At 39.5% G+C, this 26,656-nt stretch overlaps 1 protein-coding gene across 1 annotated transcript in view; it reads right to left on the bottom strand.

The window, feature by feature from the left end:
• Window positions 1-26,656, bottom strand: part of SGCZ (sarcoglycan zeta) — a 1,577,608-nt gene that overhangs the window by 1,186,804 nt on the left and 364,148 nt on the right. The window contains exon 2 of the mRNA XM_063920867.1: window positions 9,411-9,494. The gene's annotated coding sequence lies outside the window, so the exon portion shown is untranslated. The remainder of the gene's footprint in view (window positions 1-9,410; window positions 9,495-26,656) is intronic.

Below are 26,656 nucleotides of genomic sequence, written 5' to 3'. Positions count from 1 at the left end.
ATGATGAGTCAGTCAGTCAGTGAGTGAGTGAGGGCTTTCGCACACATAAATATATATAGATAGATAGATATATGTAAAACATCAAATACTAAATATCAAAAAGCAAGTACAAGGAAGTTATTAAAACATATGTGACTGTGAGGACCTTAGAATTAAGGAGTATGATTCCATGCTTATCATCCACTCCCTGTACAAATATAACAGCAAGGAGTACATATATACTTCAAAAGAATTAATAGGCCAACATAAAAGAGGAACAAAGAGTCTATGTGATCAAAAAGTATAGGGTCATAAAAGAAAGCCAAAGCTTGAAAACAAATAACTAAAAAACACAAATGTCAGTACCAAGTAAAGTATTAATTAACAATTGCTAGAAATGGTTAGAACATATTGGTGCAAAAATCCAATATTTAGACTACCATAGGGCAGGGACAGTTAACCTTCATTTAAGTAAAAGCACCTTACATTGAACATAATTTAGTATTACTTTTTAAATTTAGAAAATGCATAATTTATTGAAGCAGTTAAAAAAATGCCACTAGTCTTTACATTAAAGGCATTTTTAACTGCTTTAATAAATTATACATTTTCTAAATTTAAAAAGTAATACTAAATTATGTTCAATGTAAATGCTATGTTGTGCAATTTGGTAATTACAATTGTTGAATGCTATATTGTATAAGTAATTAAGATTTCCCATGTAATTATATAAGCCATGTGATACTAAATATATGTTATCATAATATTAAAATTGATCATTCTTGTGACTATAATTAGCAGCCCATCATTGCACAGCCTGATTAGTTTTGATATACAGCATACCATATTCTGCTAATACCTATTTTTTATGACACATGTAAAATAGTTTGCATGTGAATATTTGCATAGAAATTTATTTATTTTTATTAAAACAGACTTAATATTTATTATATTGAAATTTGGATAAAAATTATTGTAGTCTATAAGGAATTTCTTTTTTTTAGCTCTTAACCACTGATGATTTATTTTGCCAAAAACCGCTCCAAAATTGTCATTTTTTATGAGTGAAATAGGTGAAGAACATGAATTTAACCCTATCCAAAATGATTTTACTTTAAAAAAAATAAAAAAATATATATTTTTGGATTTTTTTTACATTTTTTCAAACATTGAAACATTGATCAGGAACATAACGACCAACGGAACATCGGAAACATTGTTACCATCGTGGCTTTCATTTTGAAAGCTGGGACAGCCTCCAGGTATACAAGGGGGGTCTGAAGGTGGCTTGGGGGGGTTAATTTACACTCCCAAGCGGCTGCCATTGTCTGCAGCCGCTGGAGGGGCGGGGATCCTGCTGTGCTGACCCATCAGCAGTGATCGGCAGCACGGCAATCAGTAAGGGAGAGTGCAGGAAGGCAGAGGGACTATCCGGTCCCCCTGACAGCAGCAGCGGAGGGAAGTTTCCCTTCCTTGCCACTGCTAACACTGTCTATCTGACTGGTTGCGTCCTGTGCGACCAGGTCAGATAGAGCACTTGCAGGCATGGTCGCCTCTGATGCAACCATGCCAGGCAAGTGGTTAAGCTCATTAGAGCAAATATCGCTAAGGAAAATATAAATGTAACAAACATGTCAGTTTACAACAATCAGACCTGAAGTGTTTTCTGGCTGAGAGTGGGTTAAAGGTATATCAGTTAACTGTTAACTACAGTATGTGAGTATGTACTGGTTAGTAGCAAAAAAGATGAAACGTAGATGTGTTCTCATACACCGTTGCTAAAGTCGTAGCAAATATGCACGCCAGGTTCCAGATGACTTGGCCGCATTGTGCGTCTTTCTCGCTCACATTTTGTGTCTTATTCACATAAATTAAATAACTGGAAATGACAAAACTACTTTGCTAGATTGCACTGATCCATTTGATGTGTGCGACATTTGTATATCTGCATGAGACTGAGTCTAAGCATGTATACAAGGTGTTACAATGCAGCGGCCGTGGCTTTTTTCTCAATACAAGTTCTGTTGTACTTCATCTGCAACACTGTACAAGTTTATAACTAACTCCTTTGTGAGTATAGTTGCAGCCCAGCATCTTTAGGACACTGTGTGTGGTGTTTCGCTGCATCTGTGATCAAATAAGATGAAAATTTATTAAAGAATACTTTGGTACGCTACTCCTCTCGGAGTGCCTCAGTTGCGATAGGCATCTAGCACCATATGGCATATAGATGTGTGCTTAGGAACATCCAAAACAGAATTTCTGGCAAAAATTCAAAACAAAAAACATTTTGGATGCAATATAATGCCCAGTAGAGATACAGAAAAATAGATACTGTAAGTAGTAACAGAACTTAAAACATAAAAGTAAAAGTAAAATAGGGTTCTACTGCATAGCACTGTTTATATCGCATAGGTAAATTGAACAATAACTACTCCCATTAGATGCAAAGTGAAATAGGGTTCTATTGCATAGAACTGTTTATATTTGCATAGGTAAAATGAATAGGTTTTTTTTCTTTTCTTTGTTAATTTTCAGGTGTCTGGCATGTTGGTATGTCATGCTAGTTTGTGTAAACTAATTTATTGCTTGGGCTTTTAAATGGGAATGTATTGGGAGGAGGCTGTAATCATTGCATTCACATGGCACATTTCATTATTTAAAAATCATTGTGAGGATGTTAGGCCTTGGCTGTTGTGATTACAAATAAGTGCTGACATAAACATGTTATCATAATCATAGTATTAACATTATACTGGTGTTAAACCAAAGGTAAACTGAAAGGAAACATACTACAAACCAACATTACTACAGATGGACTGCATTCATGCCACAAAGGTATGTAATTAATTTCTTATGCAGCAAAAACTACTCAGCACCTCATGCATATCATCTGTGTTTTCGATTTATGAAAAGTCAACTCCATTCTGCTCATTACATTTCTTTCTCATGTATCCAGTTCAAGTTTTTGATGTAAGGACTTGTTTGTAACTGGTATTGCCTGTGTAGGGGTGTTGTAAACATAATTCCTGATCTGACAACAAACAGCAGAAGTGTTGGAGCAACCTTTGACCTCTACCATCAACCTATCTATCAATATGGTCTACTACGCAATTTTTGACACTTACTGTCTCCTTTTGCAATGTTTCTATCTTTGAATCTATCACGCAGCTAATTAATCTACACCACGAGACCTCCTAAAACAGAAGGCAACAAGCATTGGATTGCAACACAATTCAAATTATTCTATTTATGCCTGTCTTCAATACTCTGGATATCTATTAGGGACTCCAGTGTCTTTAATATTTTCACCATAGTTGCTTTAAAATTTACTATTTGAATTTTAAAAATTATCGTCACCCTTGATAAATGGATCAATTTAAGAGGTGATAATCCCTCTGTGTGGATTCTGTGTAATTTTCCTTTTCTTATGTTGTATGTAATTAAAAGTTAAGTTTTAGAAATTATCATTTCAAAGTGTGCCCCAACACAGAGTCTTTCTTTTTTTTCCAGACAACTGTCTGCAAATTCAGGAATCTCTCGCACCTTCTGCAGGAATATGCAAGTATGAGCAGAACATGCACATATGTTTTGACAGTTTATTTCACTATACTAGCTTACTCAAAATAATGATAATTCCTCATACTGTGAATACTAAGGGTTTAATGTACTTAGCAGAATTACTTGTAGTGCTTGACCTTATCTGCTTGTCTTACAAACATTGGTTACAGAAATGGGTTAACACTTAACTATTAACAGAAATACATTTTTAACAAATTATAAGATCATCACTGTGTGGACCCAAGCGTTCAATAAGAGTCAATGTGTTTTATATTGGGCTGGATTTAAAAATAAGTTGGGCAGTGAATATTTTAATGGTGTTTGCAGTGGCTGGTTGACATATACTGCACATGATGTTCAGCCAGTTCTCGAAACGTCTGTGTACAAATGACTTTGAATCTATAAAATACAATACTTTATTGACTAGCTTTTTCTAACCCCCTGCATACATAAAACACCCAATGCAATAAAAAAAAATATTTTGACAATTAGATACTTACAAGTACTGTACATGAAAATATCATATTTCTCCATAAAATTTGTAAAGGATTAATAGAAACAAAGTTTAATTCTACTGGAAAGAACACCATGTCATTGAGATGCATTAATAAAATTCTGTATATTTAATGATGTAGACAGTGGTAACTATAGTAAGACTGTAATTCTAAGGTCACTGACTAACATCATGTACAGTAATCTCTCCCTTAAAATACAAATTTCCATTTCCTAGCAACTGATGTAATGTTTTCCTTTTAGTGATAATGGCAGGAATTATCCTTGAACATAAATGTCTGATAATAAAAAAAAGAACACAGTTACATGCCCAAATGACTGTATCTAATTATTTTTCTACTTATAATTCAACCTTTTGTGGATTTCATTCATTAGACGTTCCCTGATAAGAGTCATAAAAGAGGACAGTAAAGACCTTTATATAGAGGGAGTGATAGCCAACATAATTTCAGCATGAACAGTGTTACATGCAAAGAGTTTTATTTACCATAACTATCGAGTCAATCAAGAAGTAGATGTAAAATTAGCTCATCCATCTAAATTAAAAAAAATGTTTTTACATTTTGTATAATTGGAACTTGCAGATATTATTCCATTAACTTTTCTCTTTCAGTATAAATGGTTTGTCACTATTTACTGTGTTGCAATCTTGATTAGCATAGTCAAATCTATAATAGGTGCAGGGTGTGCTGTGCACACTGACCCCTTGTTCAAGGAGCCAACAACGCATACCTGGAACCCAATGCTTTTACTTACCTGTCACCCCACAATTATTCCAGTAATTTCATCTGAAATATGGCAGCAGTGGCGTATTTCTAAAGAGCATCCTCAGGACAATCCGGGCAGCTCTGCACTTCCCAATGCTGGTGACCCTGTCCCCTATGTGTGATGTCATGACATCATGCACTCAGGGAGTAGGTATGACAGCACTGATACAGGTCCCATGCAGTCTTCAAAGGCCCTGATGATTACTATAAATTGTCAGCTGTTGGGGCAGAGGGGATCTGAATTGGGAAGAATTGGGGCTTTGAGAACAGAAGCCTTCTGAAATTAGCATCCTTTCCTGCAATCTAATGCTGAACATTATGTATTTTTGGGCTTTGATGAAATGAGGAGGTCTCCATACTAATGCATTCAGACCACGCTCTACTTTTGGGGATGATTTTCAGTAAAATCTCGTTCATTACCTCTTTGATGAATGAGGCCATCACTTCAAGTTTTACAAAAGTAGGTGAAAATGAATGTTTCCACCTACTTTTAAGGATAATGAGTAGGTTCTGTATAAAAATGCATAACTTTGAATAAAAATCATAAATAAGATTCACAAGAGGTCTCCATGGACTACACTCAAGAAAATGAATACAGAAATTCCCTAATATATGGATAAACCTGAAACAGCTACATTGTTAGGCCTGACAAATTCTGTTTTGGCTGGCAATAAACATTCATCTGGAACTGCAAGTGCATTGAACCAGCACAATCATTTAAAACACAATGCTGGCAGAGTCAAGAAAAACATAGAAATCTAAAGATTAAACCACAGCTGTACAAGAAATAAATGTGTCATTCTCCCCCTCTGTCTCCTTCTCTTTCCCCAACACCCCTTTATTCTTTCTTTCAATGTTAATGCCGCACTATGAGCCATTGATCTCTGCAGTATAATGTAAAGTGTCTAGTAGTTTATATACAAAAAAAGCCTACAGATCAACTAAACTTAATAAACATTTAGCATTTTTTGCTACTTAATGAAAGCATCAATGGACAGTTTTCAAAATGAAAATAAATCTTATTAATGAATTAGTCCTGTGATATTATTGTTCAATAGTTTTTTCGACTCAGTATACACAAAATCACAGCATACTACATACAATACTATGTATGAAAATGATGCAGTATGTTGCAGTAGTGCAATTTAACAGTCTTCGATAACCAAAAGTTTCTGAAGGTCATTTGTGAAAGATAACGCCATCTGAAAATGGTGTTACCCAGTTTACCACTATGGACCAGCTCAGTCAGAGAGATTCCTTCAATCCCTTCCCAGTATTTAGCGCTGATTGCTACGAGCATCTGGATCTGAACGGGCAGCAAAGTAATAGCCTGAGTTACAGTATCACTTTACTTTTTACTCGTAGCCGGGACAGGCTCTTATCTGAGCCTGTATACCAGTGATGGCTTCCGTTTTAAACAGGCACCATAATGAGCACCTGAAACATAGTTATTTTCAGGCTCATAAAAATAATATTTAGGTGGCATGCACCTAAAATAAAATAAACATATGTATTCTATCATTTTATTTGCAATTTATGTAACCATCCCAAATGTAAAGCGGTCATGGATACTTATGGAGGAAAATAATTTTTCAGCAAAGCAGTTTTATCTGAATGGAATCAGACAAAATTAGTTATATTTGAAATAAAGCTGAGCAAACTACTGAGTTACATATTGTATTGTACTTATTTACTTTACTATGACTTTCTGTGAAATCAGAATGATTTGTTAATAAATACAGCTTTCCTGAATGATTGTACCTTCTATAGAGTCAACTTAATCAAATGTACATATGAAAGAAAGCTTAGTACATGGTTCCATGGGTAACTATGCTGAATAGCGTGAGAAATAAGAGCGTATCATATTTAGCTAATGCTTTGTGTATTTCTTCAACTTACAAATTGTGGTGCCAGCTATACATCAATAATGGGTCTATTTGTTAAATAAAGAAAATCTTTATTTATGGCAGAAATGCGTAAAGAGATAAAGGAATCTCCTTATCCATCCAGAATATGGCCAGTGGTAACCCCACCAGCAAAGGTATTTGCCAGGAGAAACTTGTCTTATTTTACAGGGCTCACGATGGTACACATACCACGACAATCCTCCGATGCCCGTCTCAGGATTCAATAACATGCTAGTAAGCATATTGGATATTGATTGAATATATATATATATATATATATATATATATAGTTTTTATATATATTCATTTATTTATTTATTTTTTAGCGTGGAATAAGGTGTACATATGTATTTTATTTTCATTATTTTTGTCCTCCAAGGGGCTATTGAAGTTCAGGTTGGCAATTCCAGTGCGTATGTGTGGTCCATCAAAAATGAAATGTTTACTGAATTACGAAGAAGGCCATCTATAGTACATTCATTTATTTGAATTAACCACTAATTATCTATTGTAAGAAGTAAGCATTATAGATGTAGTTTTCTAACTATATAAAAAATGTGGATGACCTAAAACGTATAGCCCCTTTGCCAAATGCACAAACTATTCTATGTTCTAACCAAAACATATCCACGTATAACATTATTTATTGTGATAATTTGAGAGACTGACAGCTGTGAGTTGTGCCTGCTAGAAGATGATTTCACATGAATGGAGCCTATCCATGGTGCTTACAGATACTCCTGTGAGGCCGCTTTTGGCAAAGTTTGAATGACTAACAAATCTTTTAGCCAACAACTAGAAATGATTAAGGGGTTATTCATGTTTGTTAGCAAACCAAAAAAGTTAGCAATTGGGCAAAACCATGTTGTACTTCAGGTGGGGCAGATGTTACGTGCAGAGAGATTTAGATTCGGGCTGGTTATATTGTTTCTGTGCAGGGTAAATACTGCCTGCTTAATTTCTACACTGCAGTTTAGATTTCAGTTTGTACACACCCCACCCAAATCTAACTCTTTCTGCACATGTTAAATCTGCACCACCTGCAGTGCAACATGGTTTTGCCCAGTTGCTAAATTTTTTGGTTTGCTAACAAACCTGAATAAGGCCCTAAATTCAGCTAGGGGTCCATTCCCTTTAAAGATGAGTCCCCATCATTATTATTTATAATATGCTCAGCTGAAGCATTCACAACATGTAGAATGGGGACACTTCATGTGTATAAGTAGTAGGACCAGAGTCGGCCTTAGGCATAGGCAAACTGGGCAAATGCCTAGGGCATTTGGTATGCCTAGGGGCATCAGATTAAAATTATATGTGGCATGCCTATATTCTCTGTGTAGCATTTCTTATGCAGATACAGCCACAGTCTCACACAGTATAAAGGCATGCTGCATATCATTTTAATCAGCTGAAGCTGCTTGTGCATCCTAGACACATAGCAATACAAATTTATGATGCATTTTCATTTTAATGAGGCAAGATTTATGAGGACACATCTGTATCCAAGTAGAGGCAGAGGTCACAGTGTTAGCGGCCGTGTGAGTGCTGTGTGTGAGTGGGTTGGTTGTGCAGTAGTGCTCAACATATGTGTAAGGGGCATTATGTGTCTCATGTGTAAAAATGCATTAATAATGTGCAGCAAATGTGTAAGGGACACTGTGTGTGTCATGTGTATAAGGGCATTAATCATGTGCGCCATATGTGTAAGGGACATTATGTGTGTAATTATGTGTATAAAAGCATTAATAATGTGCTGCATATGTGTAAGGGACGTTATGTGTATAAGGGCATTAATAAAGGTTGTCATAATGTGTAAGGCGCATTATGTTTATAAGAACATTAATAATGTGTGCCATATGTGTAAGGGGCACTACTGTGTGGTATTATGTGTAGAAATGCATTACTAATGTGTAGCATTATGTGTATAAGGTGCTCTACTGTGTGGCGTAATGTATAGAAAGGGCACTACTGTGTGGTCTATGAATAAGGGGCACTTATGTGAGGAGAAGTAATGTATATAAGGTATAGTGGCACTACTGTGTGATGTTACATGAATTAGGGACACTACCACATGATAAAATGTGAATAAAGTTGCACTACTGTGTGGCGTAATTTGAATTGGGGGGTAATATTATGTGTCCATGCCCCTTGCCAGCAAAAGCACACCCCTTTTTGGGTTGTGTGCTGAATATGCACACTGTTCCTATTTACAATATAGGGGGTAGGAGCACCAAAATAAGGATGGATATGGGTGAGGGGTGCACTGTCAGAGGCGGTGCTAGGGGGGCACCAGACAAAATCTTGCCTAGGGCATCATATTGGTTAGGGCTGGCTCTGAGTAGGGCACACAGTATAAAAGAGCATTGCAGTGGCCATGACAATAAATGTTATCTTTTTCTTGCAAACACGGCCCAGCTTCCAATATGATTGCTGTGTACTTCTCCACATGGTACATATAAGCTCTAGTCACATAATATGCATGCTATCTATATTCAGTATGAATGTGTAACTGAAACGCAGTCTGAAGTGTTTGACACATTAAGGCATACTGGGATCATTTAAGATGAAGCATCACTGTAGCTGAATGTACAAAATACTTTTTCAATCTGCGATTTCAACAAAAAAATGGAAATCATTTTAAAATATAAATCTATGCAATATCAAAAGTAATAGAAATGCTTACCACCATTGATGTATAGTTTCATCCCCGGGATCACCAGTCCAAATGTATAAGGTTCATTTAGTGATGGAACTCATTGCTACTGACCTAGAAAAGTAATAACAGACATATAAATATTTAATTGTGGATCGTGTTCTCTTATTTACAAATACCCTACAAAGTTTTACAAAAAAGCACACAAAGGAATACATTGTCATGAGTACTGGAAACTATTTTCCATCACAACCAGTTGGATGTTAAATGCAGTCGACACACAGATATCACACATGGTATTGCTACATTTTACACATTGTTGAAAGGACCCCCCAGTATATTTTATGGTGCACTTAAGCCGGGTACACACTAGGTAATATATCTGCCGCTCGAGCAGCACAGCCAATGTATCTGAAGATACTGTACATTGGTGCATCTGGCTGTGTGTACGGGTGGTCCATGATGTCACAGCTGGGCAGGCAAATTGATATGCCCATCCAGCTGGATAACAGGCTCTGACATATCGACAGCTCTGTTGGTGCGACAGTGGGTCCGCTGTCTAGTCACTTATTATTAAAGGGCAGTACGGATGGTGTAATAGTTAGCATTACTGTCATACAGCACTGAGGTCATGGGTTCGATTCCCACCATGGCCCTAACTGTGCAGCGTTTATATATTCTATCCGTACTTGCGTGGGTTTCTTCCAGGTACTCCGGTTTTCTCCCACAATCCAAAAATATACTGGTAGGTTAATTGACTCCCAACAAAAATTAACCCTAGTGTGAATGTCTCTGTGTGTACATGTGATAGGGAATATAGATTGTTAGCTCCACTGGGGAAGGGACTGATGTGAATGGGCAAATATTCTCTGTACAGTGCTACGGAATATGTGTGCACTATATAAATAACTGGTAATAATAATAATTATACATAAAGAAGACATACAACTAGTAAAACTGCTTTCATTTTTAATCAGTCTATTTTTCAGCATTATTAAACTTTTCATTAAAAAAAATTGACTTGAAAAGGACTTGCCCATTTTAACTTAACTAATAAATTTTCAATTATTTTCATAATATACAGTAATGCATGCTGGGACATATTTTGTACATTTTAATTTATAAATGTGCTTCCCTTTAAAAAGTGTCAGGGTGGTAGAGAAAGAGAATTGTGCCACTGACACGATTATAGCCATTTCTAAGGACATATGATTTTGTAATGGTTACCTACTGTATACAGGGCCAATGAGATTTGGGGCATTACAGGATGAAGTGTTTATGTTTCCCCTGCACACCCTATATTCTACAGAGGCCTGGGCCTAAGTAATCTGTAGCTGCCATTCCCCCTCTCAATGCCCCTGTCCGTATATGATCTACAATCACCACTAAAAGCTCATTTAAATATCTCAACCCACAATGTCAAACATAATTCCTATAGATGTGCTTAATATAAGGTGTATGCAGGGGCAGATTGGGAACTTAAAGTGGCCTTGGAAAATTTGTAGAAGTGGCCTCACATGGGCAGCATAAGAGTTGTTCGGTCGTTGCCAATTTTTGCTATACTGCGAATAGCCGCTAACTGCGCATGCGCATGGTACGCAGAGCGCATGCGCTTAGTTATTTTACTAAAAACTTAGCTGTTTTGCTGTAGCGTCTGCGGCGCTTTTCTTTCGCACTGGTGTTCGGTAAATGATTGACAGGAAAGGGGCATTTCTGGGTGGCAACTCAGTGTTTTCCCAGCGTTGGCCAAAAAACGCAGACGTGGCAGGGAAAAATGCGGGAGTGTCTGGAGAAACGGGGGAGTGACTGGCCGAACGCAGGGCGTGTTTGTGACGTCAAACCAGGAACGAAACGGGCTGAGCTGATCGCAGTGTAGGAGTAAGTCTCGAGCTACTCAGAAACTGCTAAGAATTTTCTATTCGCAATTCTGCTAATCTTTCGTTTGCAATTCTGCTAAGCTAAGATACCCTCCCAGAGGGCTGCGGCCTATCGTGTGCAATGCGGCTAAAATCAGCTAGCGAGCGAACAACTCGGAATGAAGGCCCTACTGTATAACCACCCCTCACATGTCAACAAACAGTTCAGGCCCCTTATTCCCTTCGGCTCACCGGGGCTATTTACCAGAGGCACATCAGCTGCTTTTACAGCAGATTTTGTTTTAGTACATTCCACCCTAGACATTGAAACTGCTTGGTAATTATGTTTAGATAAACATAAAATAGTATCTGCTGAGAAATAAAATCATGAATTTAAATGAAGATCATAGATCACAGGCCACCTTGATGCTATTGTAATAATAACACAAGGCATATTTCAAGAGAACCATAGAAAATACAACATAGACAATATCTTCAATTAGAGTAGTAATTGTCATACAAATCAAAAATACTTTTAAAACCATCAATGTTATATTTATATTTACAAAGGGGTTACAAGCACCTTGTGTCACTAGGTCTTGTCACAGAGTACCGAACAATGACACTGCATTTGTATGGTCTTCTCTGTTCTTGTACTTCCTCAAACTCACACAAATTATTAGCCAAGACTAATTTCACAGTCAATAATATCATATTAAATCTAAAGCTTTGGCTAGTGGTTTTAGACCTGGTAATTATAATATGTTATTCGTGGCAGTAACAAATGACACAGTCGAATCACATTATTATGACGATCAGCTAATAGCCAGAGTAACTGCCATGTGCAGCACGGACAGTAGCTAGACGGTCGCTGAACCGTTATTTTAGACACATCTAGTAGCCCCCAGATTCATTTTGACTGTGAGCTGCTCCACTATAGCATGTCAGTCGGCCCTCACGCACCTTTGTTGCCGACATTCACCTCTCGCATCAATGGCACATGGTGCTCTGCAGTTTCCACGTCGGTTATTCACAATGGTGCCATTTGTCCAGTCACAATACACCTTCACCCAGTGCTTAAAGTGGTCCAATAGAGGTGGTGGAACTGACCCCCCCCCCCTACCCCCGGTGCGCATGCAATAAAAGTATTGCGTGCACCATAGATGCGCGTCCCAAAAAAGGGCATGGTCTCAAAAAAAGGGGCATGGTCACACAATAGTAATAATGCCCACAGTAGTAGCACCCCTAATACACATAATGCCCACAGTAGTAGCGCCCCTTTTACAATGACCACAGTAGTAGTGATCCTTATGCAATGTCCACTGTACTGGTAGTGCCCACAGTGGTAGTGCCCCTTATATAGAGCCCATAGTAGTGGTGCCCCTTATGCAATACCCCCTTTACAATGCCCTCATTAGTAGTGCACCCATTAGTAATGCCTTTAATGGTAATGCCCCTGTGTAGTATTGCCCCTAGTAGTAATGTCGCCTGTAGTGATGCCTCCAGTCATTTAGCCACCTGTAGTTTAGCCCCAGTAGTTATGCCCCCTGTAGTAATGCCGCTGCAGTTATGACCCAAGTAGTTTACCCCCAATTTAATTCAGCCTCCCAGTGGTAATGCCCCCAGTAGTATAGCCCCTGTAGTTCAGTCCTCATGTAGTTTGCCCCATGTAGTTTAGCCCCCAGTGGTAATGCCCCCTGTAGTTTAGCCCCTGCAGTTATGCCCCAGTAGTTAAGCCCCCCAGTAGTAATCCCACCAGTAGTTTAGCACCATGTAGTTTGCCCCAAGTAGTAATGCCCCCATTAGTTTATCCCCTGTAGTTATGCCCCCTGTAGTTTGTCTCCTTGTAGTTTAGCCCCCTGTAGTTTAGCCCCCCTGTAGTAATGCCCCTGTAGTTATGCCCCCAGTAGTAATGCACCCCTGTAGTTGTGCCCCTAGAAGTAATACCCCTGTAGTATGCCCCCATTAGTTAGCCCCATGTAGCTTGCCCTCAGTAGTTTGCCTCAAGTAGTAATGCCCCCAAAAGTTTAGCCCCCAGTAGTTTAGCCCCCTTATAGTTTAGCCCCCAGTAGTAATGCCCCCAGTAGTTTAGCCCACATTAATTTAGCCCCCTTGTAGTTTAGCCCCAAGTAGTAATGCCCCCTGTAGTTTGTCACCTTGTAGTTTGTCCCCCTATAGTTTAGCCCCCAAGTAGTAATGCCCCCTGTAGTTTGCCACCTTGTAGTTTGGCCCCCTATAGTTTAGCCCCCAAGTAGTAATGCCCCCAGTAGTTTAGCCCCCTTGTAGTTTTCCACCTTGTAGTTTAGCCCCCAGTAGTAATGCCCCCTGTAGTTTGCCCCTTGTAGTTTAGCCCTCCTGTAGTTTAGCCCCCAAATAGTAATGCCCCCAGGAGTTTAGCCCCTGTAGTTATGCCCCCAGTAGTTTGCCCCATGTAGTAATGCCTCCAGTAGTATTGCACCCCTGTAGTTTGCCCCCACTAGTTTACCCCTTGTAGTTTGCCCCCAGTAGTTGGCCCCCTGTAGTTTGCCCCCTTGTAGCTTGCCCCCAGTAGATGCACCGCTAACACACTTTAAAAAACAAACACCATACTTACCAAGCCCCGCTCCTGCATCCGACTGCTGTGATCCTCCTTGCATCCGGCTCCCCAGCACTATGTCAGAGACATCATGATGTCTCTCCCATAGCATGCACTGACAGAGTCGGGAGCCAGAAGCCGAAGTTAATTAGTGAGCTCCTGCCACCGGTTTCCGCTGTGGAGAGAGAGCCGGGCACCCACTGGTATCACAATCTCAGTGGGCGCCCGGCATCTCCATGTGGCGTCGGGCACACATCGGGTTAGGTGATCCGGAGGAGGTGGAACTGTGTCCCGTCTCCAAATGGAACTGAAGGAATGCAGTTACGCCCCTTTCTGGCTCACTTTAACCCCTGCCTTCACCACAGCAGCATGCGAACAGTTCACAAAATGCACTGTTTCATTAATACTGCCACAGTTATTATTATTATTACCAGTTATATTTATATAACACACACATATTCCGCAGTGCTTTACAGAGAGAATATTTGGTCATTCACAACAGTCCCTGCGCCAGTAGAGCTTACAATCTATGGGGTCTATTTACTAAGCCTTGGATGGAAAGTCGACGGAGATAAAGTACCAGTCAATCTGCTCCTGTCATTTTTCAAACCCAGCATGTGACATGGCAGTTAGGAGCGGATTGGCTGGTACTTTATCTCCAGCAATTTTATCTCCATCCAAGGCTTAGTACATAGACCCCTATATTCTCTACCACATGTACACACACACACACATTCTTGCTAGGGTTAATTTTGTTGGTATCCAATTAACCTACCAGTATATTTTTGGATTCAATTGGCCCGAAAGCTGATAATCATCTCTTTCTGCAAATCGGATAAATCGCCCCTTCTACCCTTGACAGCAATGAGTGATATGTGTGCAGATGTCCTATCACACACCTTATATACCCAGCAAGCCAGCGCATGTCACGTAACATACTGAATGGGCTACACGCTGCCAACATCAAATGTAGGAAGTGGTCATAATAATGTGACTCGACTGTGTGTGTACAGACCAATTGTATAAAAAAATGACATCCAAGGACAGGGTCTGCAAATGAAGCCCATGCCTGCTATGTGCTAGAAGTGAAGGGATCCCTGATGTGATCACGTTACTTCTCCTTCGGGACACCACAGCGCTACTGCATATGTGCGGTGTACAACAATACATGTGCGGACAACCATTGCTGGAGAGGGTTCAAAAGGATAGAATTTTCTGTGTTATGCACCCAACAGGGTACTGTGCCATATCCATATTACATTCCAAGAACACTTAATATCTGCAGGTAGCCCTGAATATAGGTGTTATGGGGGAATATCACACAAACATTATTTTACAAATAGGCCCCTAGTTAACTAAAAACATGAAACAACAGCATTTTAATTACAGTCTCATCAGCAGCCTTGATCACATGATGGACACATCTTGAACTCCCGTCTCTATGGTAAGTGTATCTCGCTGCATACTTGCTGCAGTACTGAATGAATGTACAACTTCACTGTGGGTAATATGTTATTTTATAGCGTGAGAAAAAATGATAATTTGACCGTTTTTAAGTACACTATGAATCTCAATGATATTAGTTAAAACTGTGTGACTAAGCAAAACTTAGGGACTCAAACATACTTGTTATGTATGTAGAACAATTTAACTAGAAAATTGTCTCTTTAAGCCTTATTGTGGAAATATTAATTTACTTTGTTTCTAAATCAATTATTTGTATTTCTCGGCTGATTAGATTGAGGCATCCCTTTCTGTGTATGAGCTCTAAATTCTATAGGAATGTTCCTGTAGTATGCGCACAGGAAAACACATGGTTTATGCATTGGGGTAAAATACTGGATTTCATAGAACTTCAAGGAGTGATGATGGTGCATTCTGAGGATACTGTTGGTCACAATAGTCAAACATTCATCCATTGTTGCCAAGACCTATATTATGTGGCAATGTGTACTTTTATATGCCAATACAGTACCTTAATGTAATGCAAACATTCAAATAGACAACAGTGAATAAAGATAATAAAGATAGTCCCGATTTTTTACTTTCAGACTATCTCTAACACTGAACAATTACTATTTTAAGACAAAAACATAAAAGTTGTAATTAATTTAAAATGGAGAAAGTGATATTAGGTTGGAATTTGAAATTCTCTTTCCAGTTTTTCTTGTTTATTTCTACCATGGCCCATAATCCAATGAATGGCAATGCATGGTACAGTATTTGCACAGACACATTCCAACACTCAGGAAGTGAAAGCGCTCCTTGCTATGTACAAAGGAGATATGTAGTTGCATTAGCACAATTGTTTGCTGCATATCTGCATTTTCTGCATATTCACAGGAACAGAATTATTTTGGTTAAAGCATTACATAAGAATATGACAAGTAATACTGGGGTCTGTTCAGAGTTTAGAGGATCCCTCTGCTGTTATTTGCAAATATGGTAAGGCTTGAGACCCACCATATTGGACCTACAGATGTGTCCACATACATCTTTGCTATATCCCGCCATGTATGGCACAGTTTTGCATGCCATAGACTAAGATTTAGCCATGCGTTTGTGATTTTTCTTAATTTGCTTCTTTAATATATTACTTTACACATATTCTATTATGGCAAATAAAATTTTTACAATTCATCCACTCGCTACTCGTGAAAAACAGCTAAGCCGTATTTTGCATGTTGTGCCAAATTTGTAAAAAAGCAAAGATGTAAGTGGACACATCTGTATATACTGGACCAAGGATGGACTAAGTGTCACATGGACCTGGGGCTGAAAATGTTCAAGGGCCTATACTGAAAAGGGGACGGGCTGTGACCAGTGCTGTGTGGGTATGGCCAGAGCCACTTAGGTGTGTACACCCCCTTCATGATTAGCCACACTGCATCCCTAAATACAAACAAATAGAAAATTGCATTATTTTTTTAGAAAACTAGAAACACAATTTTAATACTTATGATTTATGGCTGACGGTGTGGCATCATGCTGCCATGATGATAGGCCTATTGTTATCTGAAAGCCTGACGCTAAAGTTCCATACACAAATCTGGTCCTGTCTTGCCCTTTTTCTAGGGCTATGAGCAGCATGTAAAGCTGCCCGAGTTCATCAGCTGTGCAGGATGCCGGCCGAACTCAGATTTTTTTTTAAAGGGGCAATCGCTTACAAGGCAAAACCATGCCTTGTACATGATTGCCCCTTTAAAAAAACATCCGGGTTTGTCCGTCATCCTGCACACACGGGCATCATTACATTTGACCCATGTTCATACAGTTTTGTTGTTCGGGATGAAGTTTACAAAGGTTTTGCAGGACTGTCTTTTTGAAAATGTTCTATAACAAAATAATCTAGATCTATTCTGTACAAAGAAAATGCACAATATAAATATATTTCTATATCCTTACCATTTTATTGAATTCAATTTTCCTTACCCAATGATAAAAGATTAACAAACTGATTTACTGATAACAGAACTATTGATCAAATACTGTACAGTGTCTGAACCTCTTGTCTATTCACCTAATGTGTATGTGTGTATTATATTTTATAAAAATCTTGTCAGTTGCATTTCAGTTACAAAGAAAGTCTTTTATTTTTCTCCCTGAAATAATGTGCGCTTTATGGGTTATACATGGGCTAATATAACCCTTATAAATACCACTACAGAAATCACACAACACAGATGTGCCTTTCCATTACTGTAGGTTTAAAAAAGTACATATTTTCAATGAGCAAATCTGATAAATAAAACTATTAATAAAGTTTGATTACATCCAGCATTTTTTTATTATTCCATTTATAGTTTTCAACAAAAAGAAAAAAAAATCAGAATATAAATACTGTATACAATATATAAGCAAAATGTAAGTAAATAAATATTTTGAGAAGTGAATTGTTTCATTGTAGTGTTTACAGCATGTACTGTACATGTAATAGAAGGCCTACAGAAAGCCCTAAAATGCTAGTAGTGGTTGTGAAAATGCATTTCAAAAACATTTGCGTTTGATATGAAATGTTCCTACAGTTAAGTAAAACAACAACAGTGGTGCAAGTAGAAAAAATTACTTAGTGGTACTGTGTGAGCGCGCTAAAGGTGCTAATGCAAAAAAAATGGGTGTGGCCACATACATATAAGCTCCCAAAAGTGACATATACACATATGCCTCCAGTAGTGCAGTACCAGATACATATATACACCCCCACAGTGCCAGATACACATATGCCCCCAGTGCCAGATACACATATGCCCCCACAGTGCCAGATATGACCCTACAGTGCCAGTTACACATATTCCCCCACTGCCCCACAGTGCCAGGTACACATATGCACCCACTGCCCCAAAGTGACAGGTACATATATGCCCCAACTGCCCCACAGTGCCAGTTACACATATGCCCCACAATGCCAGGTACACATATTCCCCACTGCCCCACAGTGCCAGGAATCCCCCCCATGCAGCTCATGGCATTGCTGACTGCTGTCTATCAAATTTAACCCAAATTAAATTTTTCAGTTATAGGTAAAACTTCATAGGTTTGATTTTAAATTATAGTAGGACATACATGACATCTACCTAATAAGAAACCCTGAATCATAGTGCCATTACTGTACATCAAAAGAATATAAAAAATGTATTAGAGACTGCACTCTTACAAAAAACATACATTTCAAAAATACATAATTCCAACTTTTTATTATACTGTATTACTGTATGTGCCATGTTAACAAAAGCTGTGCACTTTTAATAAAATCTAAACAATGAATTATTTAATCAAGAAATGTTTTTGTTTTTCCCAAGATACAAAGTTCTAGCAATATACTGTATAACACTTATTATTTTGAACATGTATAAATTATATGGTAGGGTATCTTTTTGCGTTAAAATTATCTAGATGTAACTGCAGTATTATTAAGTCATTATGAGAACATATTTAGAGAGCACAACAGGCTAATATACACGGAGGTCAACACAGACAATTAAATATTAAATTTTCACTTAACAATTATTAATGTTTTAGATATTCTGAATAGATCGTGAACTACTGTACAAAAACATATAATAATGGATGTTAAACATTATTACAACCTATATTTTCGTAATTTTCTTATACTTTTTAATGTTCACACTGAATTAATAAGTGACCAAACAAATCACAAAACATGAAGAGAAAAGAGTTTAAAAACCTAACACTATAGGTCATGTAATATTCTGATAAGCCCTGTACAGCCAAGCCAATATAATGTGGTCAGTATGCCTGGTCATCATTATCAACATGTGTTTATACAATTTTAATAAATGAAGTTAATCAAGTAAATTTTTGCCCTTAAATGTATTTATTTAGTTCACAATGAGACCTACATTATAACTGCTATGAGCACCAAAGTGGGTTGATTATTTAAAAATATTTCTACAACTAATTTTCTCTTACTGCTAAAATTGGCAACCAAGCCATGACATATTGGCTAGCTTTGGGTGTATAACTTTTCCCTGTCCTTTTTTGATCTAGCTAATTTATGGGGGGAAAAGTAACTGTTTTTTTATTCTTATTAGCTGAATCTCTCCCTGATATTTGAACTAATTATTTTCTGTTCGTTATGCTTTTGAACATCACCAATGACTGCGACTCTGGTCATCTATGCACAAGGTTTGAATTGCTTGCAAGTGAGTTCTGTTTTATTAATGAATCTTTGATTAAAAGTCCAAATTATGTTTTTTTTTATTATAATGCACATTTTCTTTGCTGCATGCATTATTGTTGCTGCTTGTAATGCAGACAGCACTTTTAGCTTGCATGCATTTTTATTAATTAGAGGGGTTTAGACCCAATAATTATAATGTCCTATGGACTGTAATACTGGCAACAGAAATTATACAATGTTCGTAAAACCCAAAAATCACATCCAGGGACAGTGGCTTTGATAGGCGCCCATCCCTGTGATGTGTAAATGTGCAGCCATAATTGATGCAATCACTTTCACTTCAGTTTTGGGATCCCAGCACGCTACTGTATATGAATGGTCTGCTGACCGCACATGTGCAAGTGGGGAGTGCAGGAGAGGGATCAATGGATCCATTTCCTGGTAACTTTTAAATACTGTAGCCCATAGGCTACAATAGCTAACATTAACTGAAGATGGCATTAGCTGCAGAGGCCAAGCTCTTGAATGCGAAAAATTTGCAATTAAGCAGCCCCCATAGAAACCATGAAAATGGAGGAACCTCCATTTTACATCTGGGGTACTTGCCTACTGTATTTCAGGGATCCTCCAAAACTGTTTGTTTGAAAGGGGATTTCCAGTAAAATAAATGTAGCAAATATGACCTAACGCTATGTCCACCCAATTTGTCTATGCTTTCACTCACAGAGAAAATGTACTTATTGTTTTTGTCACGTTGTCTGTATAGCTCTTCACATATGAACCACAAATCCTGTCCTACACCAAAGATGGCAAATGACTGTATTTACTGTGTCATTACAAATTTTTATAATGCTTTACCATGCTAGCGAGTGGGGCATTGACTAGAGTTCAGGGAAATCAAGTATTGCTGCGGAGAAGGCCCTCTCAAAAAGGTATGAAGGTTTGGTGATAAAGAGGGAGATCTATCAAACATCTAAAGGAGGAGGAGTTGCCCATGGTATCCAGATACTACCTATAACTTCATAGAATGCACTAGGTAAATGATAGGTAGAATCTGATTGGTTACTTTAACTTGTCTTCTTTTAACAGTATAATACATCTACTCAATTGTCTTCTATGTATTCCATTTTGCTTTTCTTATCTGTAAAATATAATTCACATCATTCCTATGTTTTTCTGAATATTTAGTCAATGACTACCTGAGATGACAATGGTCATTTTATTATGCAAATTGCAGTTGCAGCTGGTGGCCACCAGTTAGCATACTGGATGGCCTTGCCCTGCGATGGGTGGACCCAAGTATGTTACAGAAGAAATTTCAGATTTTGCTTTTTAGCAGAATCTGCAATCCATGCTGAATAACCCCCAATGTCCCTTTCAGCAGCTGACCCAGGCCTCTATAAGTTCCCCTCATCAACTGAACTAGATCCCTCCCACTACCTGCACCCCACCTCACGGCAGCCCTGTAAACCACACGCCTTTTTTGCTGGACAGGCCTCTATTGGATAGCAAAAATTGAAACTGTTGTCAAGTATGCTATTCAGATTTTACTGCTGTATAATTACAACACATCAACAAATATGTGACAGTATGTAGTAACAGTATATGTGATCCTTTGGTATATAAAATTACACTGTTGCTTTCCTTGCAGCAGTTCTTTAAAAGAAATATATCTTAAGTTTCAACATATTGTAAACATAATCAGCTCTGGTGACCTTGCACATTTCCTCTATTGCTTATCTTGCAAATGGGAAAAATAATTTGCAGCATTTATAGAATGAACCAGAAAATTTTGCAAAAGAAAATGAATAAAGAAAAGCCATTGCATGCATCTTCAATATGCAGCGTTTTCTCATAGGATTATATTAACAGGACATTTACTTGCTGAAATACTGACACAAGCAGGTAATCTCAATAAATCTATTTTAAATGAAGAAAAATTAGAAGTCCAATAAAACAAATCATGCCTAGTATAACTGTAATTGAAATCTATATTAGTGACCAATTTATTGCAATACTGCCATTTTATTATGCCTCAGGGTTCTCACAATTGAGTCACCATTCCAAAATAGCTTGGGGTTCACTAATCTTACATAGATGACATAGGGAAATGAGTGCAGAGAACTGCAACATTAATCCATTTAAATACGGCATAACCTGTAATTAATGGACTACATAGGCAATGAGACTAATAGAATTATAATATGCAAGAAGAAGGATTGCTGGCATTCAGTTGTAATAAAATACTTTACCTAATGGGGAATATTATGGTCCATTGTGTTTTACGTGCATGTTACTCTGCGGGCATGTAGGCATTTGAGTTTAGGGCATTGTTAAACATGTGTCAACCAACCATGAAATTAGAATAAATACAGAACTGGTCTATATGAACAATTGGGGAAATAAATGTATATTCTACATATAGTAAATAAAAAACAACAACATTCGCCGGGACAGTAAGTAAATCTGCAAATTTGCTCTATAGTAAAATAATTTTTCTATTGCGATTGATAGAGAACTGTTACTGTCAAGATACTTGGTCCATGTACAATGTACACGTATCCAGTTCTGAAGGTGCATACACACGGTGTGATGTGTGCTTAGGATTTAGACTATATAGTTTGCGACACCGATGCGCGCTCCTGTGGGGTTGGTATCGCAAGAAAAAATAGACTGTGCAGGCAAGGCAATTTTGACTATATTGTGTACAATCTAGTTTCTAGTATAGTCAAAATTGCCACTTAGTCAAAATCGCACATAAACAAAACCGCAAGTAAACATAGTCAAAATCGGTGGTTCTGGGCTCCGGGGAGTTCAAGGGAAATTGCAAAGTCAAAATCGGCACTTAGTCAATATCTCACCATGGGGTAAATTTACTAAGATTCGTATTTTCCCGTTTGAGGTCAAAGTTCAATCACGAATGACATCGCAAGTGTAAATTTGCAACTTTTTGAATTTATTACGGCTAATTCACTAAGCTGTCGTATTCTGCATTTTCCGTTTTACCGATGTCGATGTCATTCGTTTTTTTTGGCAGTGTTTTACGTGAGTGACTTGTAAAACACTGCCGACTTTAATACAATGAATCTCAGCCGGATCTGAGAGATCCGTGCTGGGCTTCATTGTGCACCTTTAAAAAAAAAAAATGTTTAAACTTACAAAAAAAAAATTGCGTGGGGTCCCCCCTCCTAAGCCAAACCAGCCTCGGGCTCTTTGAGCCGGTCCTGGTTGCAAAAATATGGGAAAAAATTGACAGGGGTTCCCCCATATTTAAGCAACCAGCACCGGGCTCTGCGCCTGGTCCTGGTTCCAAAAATACGGGGGACAAAAAGCATAGGGGTCCCCCGTATTTTTGAAACCAGCACCAGGCTCCACTAGCTGGACAGATAATGCCACAGCCGGGGGTCACTTTTATACAGCGCCCTGCGGCCGTGGCATTAAATACCCAACTAGTCACCCCTGGCCGGGGTACCCTGAAGGAGTGGGAACCCCTTAAATCAAGGGGTCCCCCCCCTCCAGCCACCCAAGGGCCAGGGGTGAAGCCCGAGGCTGTCCCCCCCATCCAAGGGCTGCAGATGGGGGGCTGATAGCCTTTGTTGAAAGTGTTGAATATTGTTTTTAGTAGCAGTACTACAAGTCCCAGCAAGCCTCCCCCGCAAGCTGGTACTTGGAGAACCACAAGTACCAGCATGCGGCGGAAAACCGGGCCCGCTGGTACCTGTAGTACTACTACTAAAAAAATACCCCAATAAAGACATAAGACACACACCTTGAAAGTATAACTTTAATACATACATCCACACCACCATATACACATACTTACCTTATGTTCACACGAGGGTCGGTCCTCTTCTCCATGTAGAATCCATGGTGTACCTGTTGAAAAAATTATACTCACAAAATCCAGGGTAGAAGGCTCTTCTGCTTGTAATCCATTTGTAATCCACGTACTTGTCAAAATAAAAAAACGGACACCCGACCTCGAACTGAAAGGGGCCCCATGTTTTCACATGGGACCCCTTTCCCCGAATGCCAGAAACCCCCTCTGACTTATGTCTAAGAGGGTTTCTTCAGCCAATCAGGGAGCGCCACGTTGTGGCACCCTCCTGATCGGCTGTGTGCTCCTGTACTGTCTGACAGGCGGCACACAGCAGTGTTACAATGTAGCGCCTATGCGCTCCATTGTAACCAATGGTGGGAACTTTGTGGTCAGCGGTGAGGTTACTTTCGGTCAACCGCTGACCACAAAGTTCCCACCATTGGTTACAATGGAGCGCATAGGCGCTACCAGAGCCGGCCCTAGCCAATTTGATGCCCTAGGCAAAATTTTGTCAGGTGCCCCCTAGCTCCGCCGCTAGTTCTGCATCTGTACCTGCAACGCTCAGGTAGTGGGGCCCACCGGGGGGTTACCCTGTGGGCCAGTTCAACTCTGCACAATGCCACACAGTAATGACCATAATACATATAATTCCACACAGTAAAGGAACCTTACACATATGCCCCACATTAGTAATGCCCATAATACACATAATGCCACACAGTAATGTACCTTACACATATGCCCCACATTAGTAATGCCCATAATACACATATACTGCCACAGATACTGCCACACTTGGTGGTTATACAAAAAGACCAGCATCAAACATGTAGAAACTGTCCATTCTCTTCACTATTCAGTGTGTTTGCTGGTGTCTGTTACTGCATGCCCTTTACTTTATACTGTGGGAGTGATATGCTCTGCCCTCCAGTCTGATGTGTCCGAAAGTCATGCTGCACTGATGTTTCACTAAGAAAATCACAACGCAACTTACTGACCACGTTACAGTGCTGGGTGGCAGGGGAATTTTACGGCATGGACTGACTAGGAAATAAAGTGTGGGGAGAACATTGCCCATGTTATGTCCCTGCAGACACCTGGGAATTGCACAGGGATAAGGGACACAGGATAACAGGGTCCCCCTCCCCTATGTGCACAAGCATTATAGGTGATGTAAGGTTTCTGTGACGCAGTCTTCCAAAATATACGTGTTATAGAAGCCATCCAGTAATAACCTTATATAGTCAGTGAAAATGTCACAGGTCCAGGAATTGCATTTACTTGGCTTCTGCTGTCTGTCTGAGGTCTCACAAGTCAGGGGCATTCAAGCATGTCAGAGGAATTTTAAGGCACAGTGTGCATTTTTTTATACAAATGTAAACAGCAGTGTATACAAGTACTGATTGAATACATTTGGAAAGTAACAGTTAGTTTGCAGACTGTCCCTCCCAGCATGAGATACTGCAGGGGCATGCTTGGATGCCCCTAGACATGCTTGGATGCCCTAGGCAAATGCCTAGCCTGCCTATAGCTAAGGCCGGCTCTGGGCGCTACATTGTAACACTGCCGTGTGCCGCCTGTCAGACAGTACAGGAGCACACAGCCGATCAGGAGGGTGCCACAACGTGGCGCTCCCTGATTGGCTGAAGAAACCCTCTTAGACATAAGTCAGAGGGGGTTTCTGGCATTCGGGGAAAGGGGTCCCATGTGAAAACATGGGGCCCCTTTCAGTTCGAGGTCGGGTGTCTGTTTTTTTATTTTGACAAGTACGTGGATTACAAATGGATTACAAGCATAAGAGCCTTCTACCCTGGATTTTGTGAGTATAATTTTTTCAACAGGTACACCATGGATTCTACATGGAGAAGAGGACCGACCCTCGTGTGAACATAAGGTAAGTATGTGTATATGGTGGTGTGGATGTATGTATTAAAGTTATACTTTCAAGGTGTGTGTCTTATGTCTTTATTGGGGTATTTTTTTAGTAGTATTACTACAGGTATCAGCGGGCCCGGTTTTCCGCCGCATGCTGGTACTTGTGGTTCTCCAAGTACCAGCTTGCGGGGGAGGCTTGCTGGGACTTGTAGTACTGCTACTAAAAACAATATTCAACACTTTCAACAAAGGCTATCAGCCCCCCATCTGCAGCCCTTGGATGGGGGGGACAGCCTCGGGCTTCACCCCTGGCCCTTGGGTGGCTGGAGGGGGGGACCCCTTGATTTAAGGGGTTCCCACTCCTCCAGGGTACCCCGGCCAGGGGTGACTAGTTGGGTATTTAATGCCACGGCCGCAGGGCGCTGTATAAAAGTGACCCCTGGCTGTGGCATTATCTGTCCAGCTAGTGGAGCCCGGTGCTGGTTTCAAAAATACGGGGGACCCCTACGCTTTTTGTCCTCCGTATTTTTGGAACCAGGACCAGACGCAGAGCCCGGTGCTGGTTGCTTAAATATGGGGGAACCCCTGTCAATTTTTTTCCCATATTTTTGCAACCAGGACCGGCTCAAAGAGCCCGAAGCTGGTTTGACTTAGGAGGGGGGACCCCACGCATTTTTTTTTAACAAATTCAAACATTTCCCACCCCTTCCCACTGAAAAACATGCACGGATCTCATGGATCCGTGATTGCCTATCCAATCACTGTAAAAAAAAGCAGGTCTGTTTTTTTTAGCACTTTTTCACGAATTGTATTTCAGCACGGCAGTGTTTGGCTATTGTCGGCAGTGTTTGTGATTTGCACTTTTTAGTAAATTCCCGATTTCTACCAAATTGCAGGCGTATTTGACCGATGGTGTATTGATTCGTGATTTTTTCCTAGGACTTCCAAAATATTACGAATGCCCTCATCACTGCCGTGATTTTTGCTTAGTAAATTACCGAGATGACACTTTGAAGAAAAAACGGCATCTCGGTCAAAATCGGGAGCTTAGTAAATATACCCCCATGTGTATGCACCGTAAATGACAGGACAACTTAAAGTAGGAATTCAATTAGTAGCTGCGGTAATTTGCTAATTGATCCCACAGAACCATTCAATTAGCCCTGAATAAAGTCTGAATGCTGCAATAAACAGGGATTTGTTTCCGGGCCTGTTATCAGATGCCTGAACCACATACATCCCAACTGTCCCAATTCCAGCGGGACAGCCCTGCTATTCGGACACTGTCCCACTGTCCCGCCCGTGGGTCATAGTGTCCCTTGGGCGGGGGGCAGTTGGGAGAGCCTTTGATCACTGCTGCTCTGCAAAGCAGAGAATGATCTCTGAATACATGCTGTGCGCATGTGCACGGCATGTATTCAGTGCTGGGAGGGACGCAGGTGGCTACCCAGCAGCTCAGGGAGCACTGGGCACGCCCACAAAACAAAGGAAAATAGGTCAGCGCTGCAA

This window comes from Pseudophryne corroboree, chromosome 1, assembly GCF_028390025.1.
Source record: "Pseudophryne corroboree isolate aPseCor3 chromosome 1, aPseCor3.hap2, whole genome shotgun sequence".
In the NCBI taxonomy this organism is placed as follows: Eukaryota; Metazoa; Chordata; class Amphibia; order Anura; family Myobatrachidae; genus Pseudophryne; species Pseudophryne corroboree.
The sequence above is the reverse complement of the archived record's forward strand: the minus strand, read 5'-3'. Positions and strand labels throughout refer to the sequence as shown.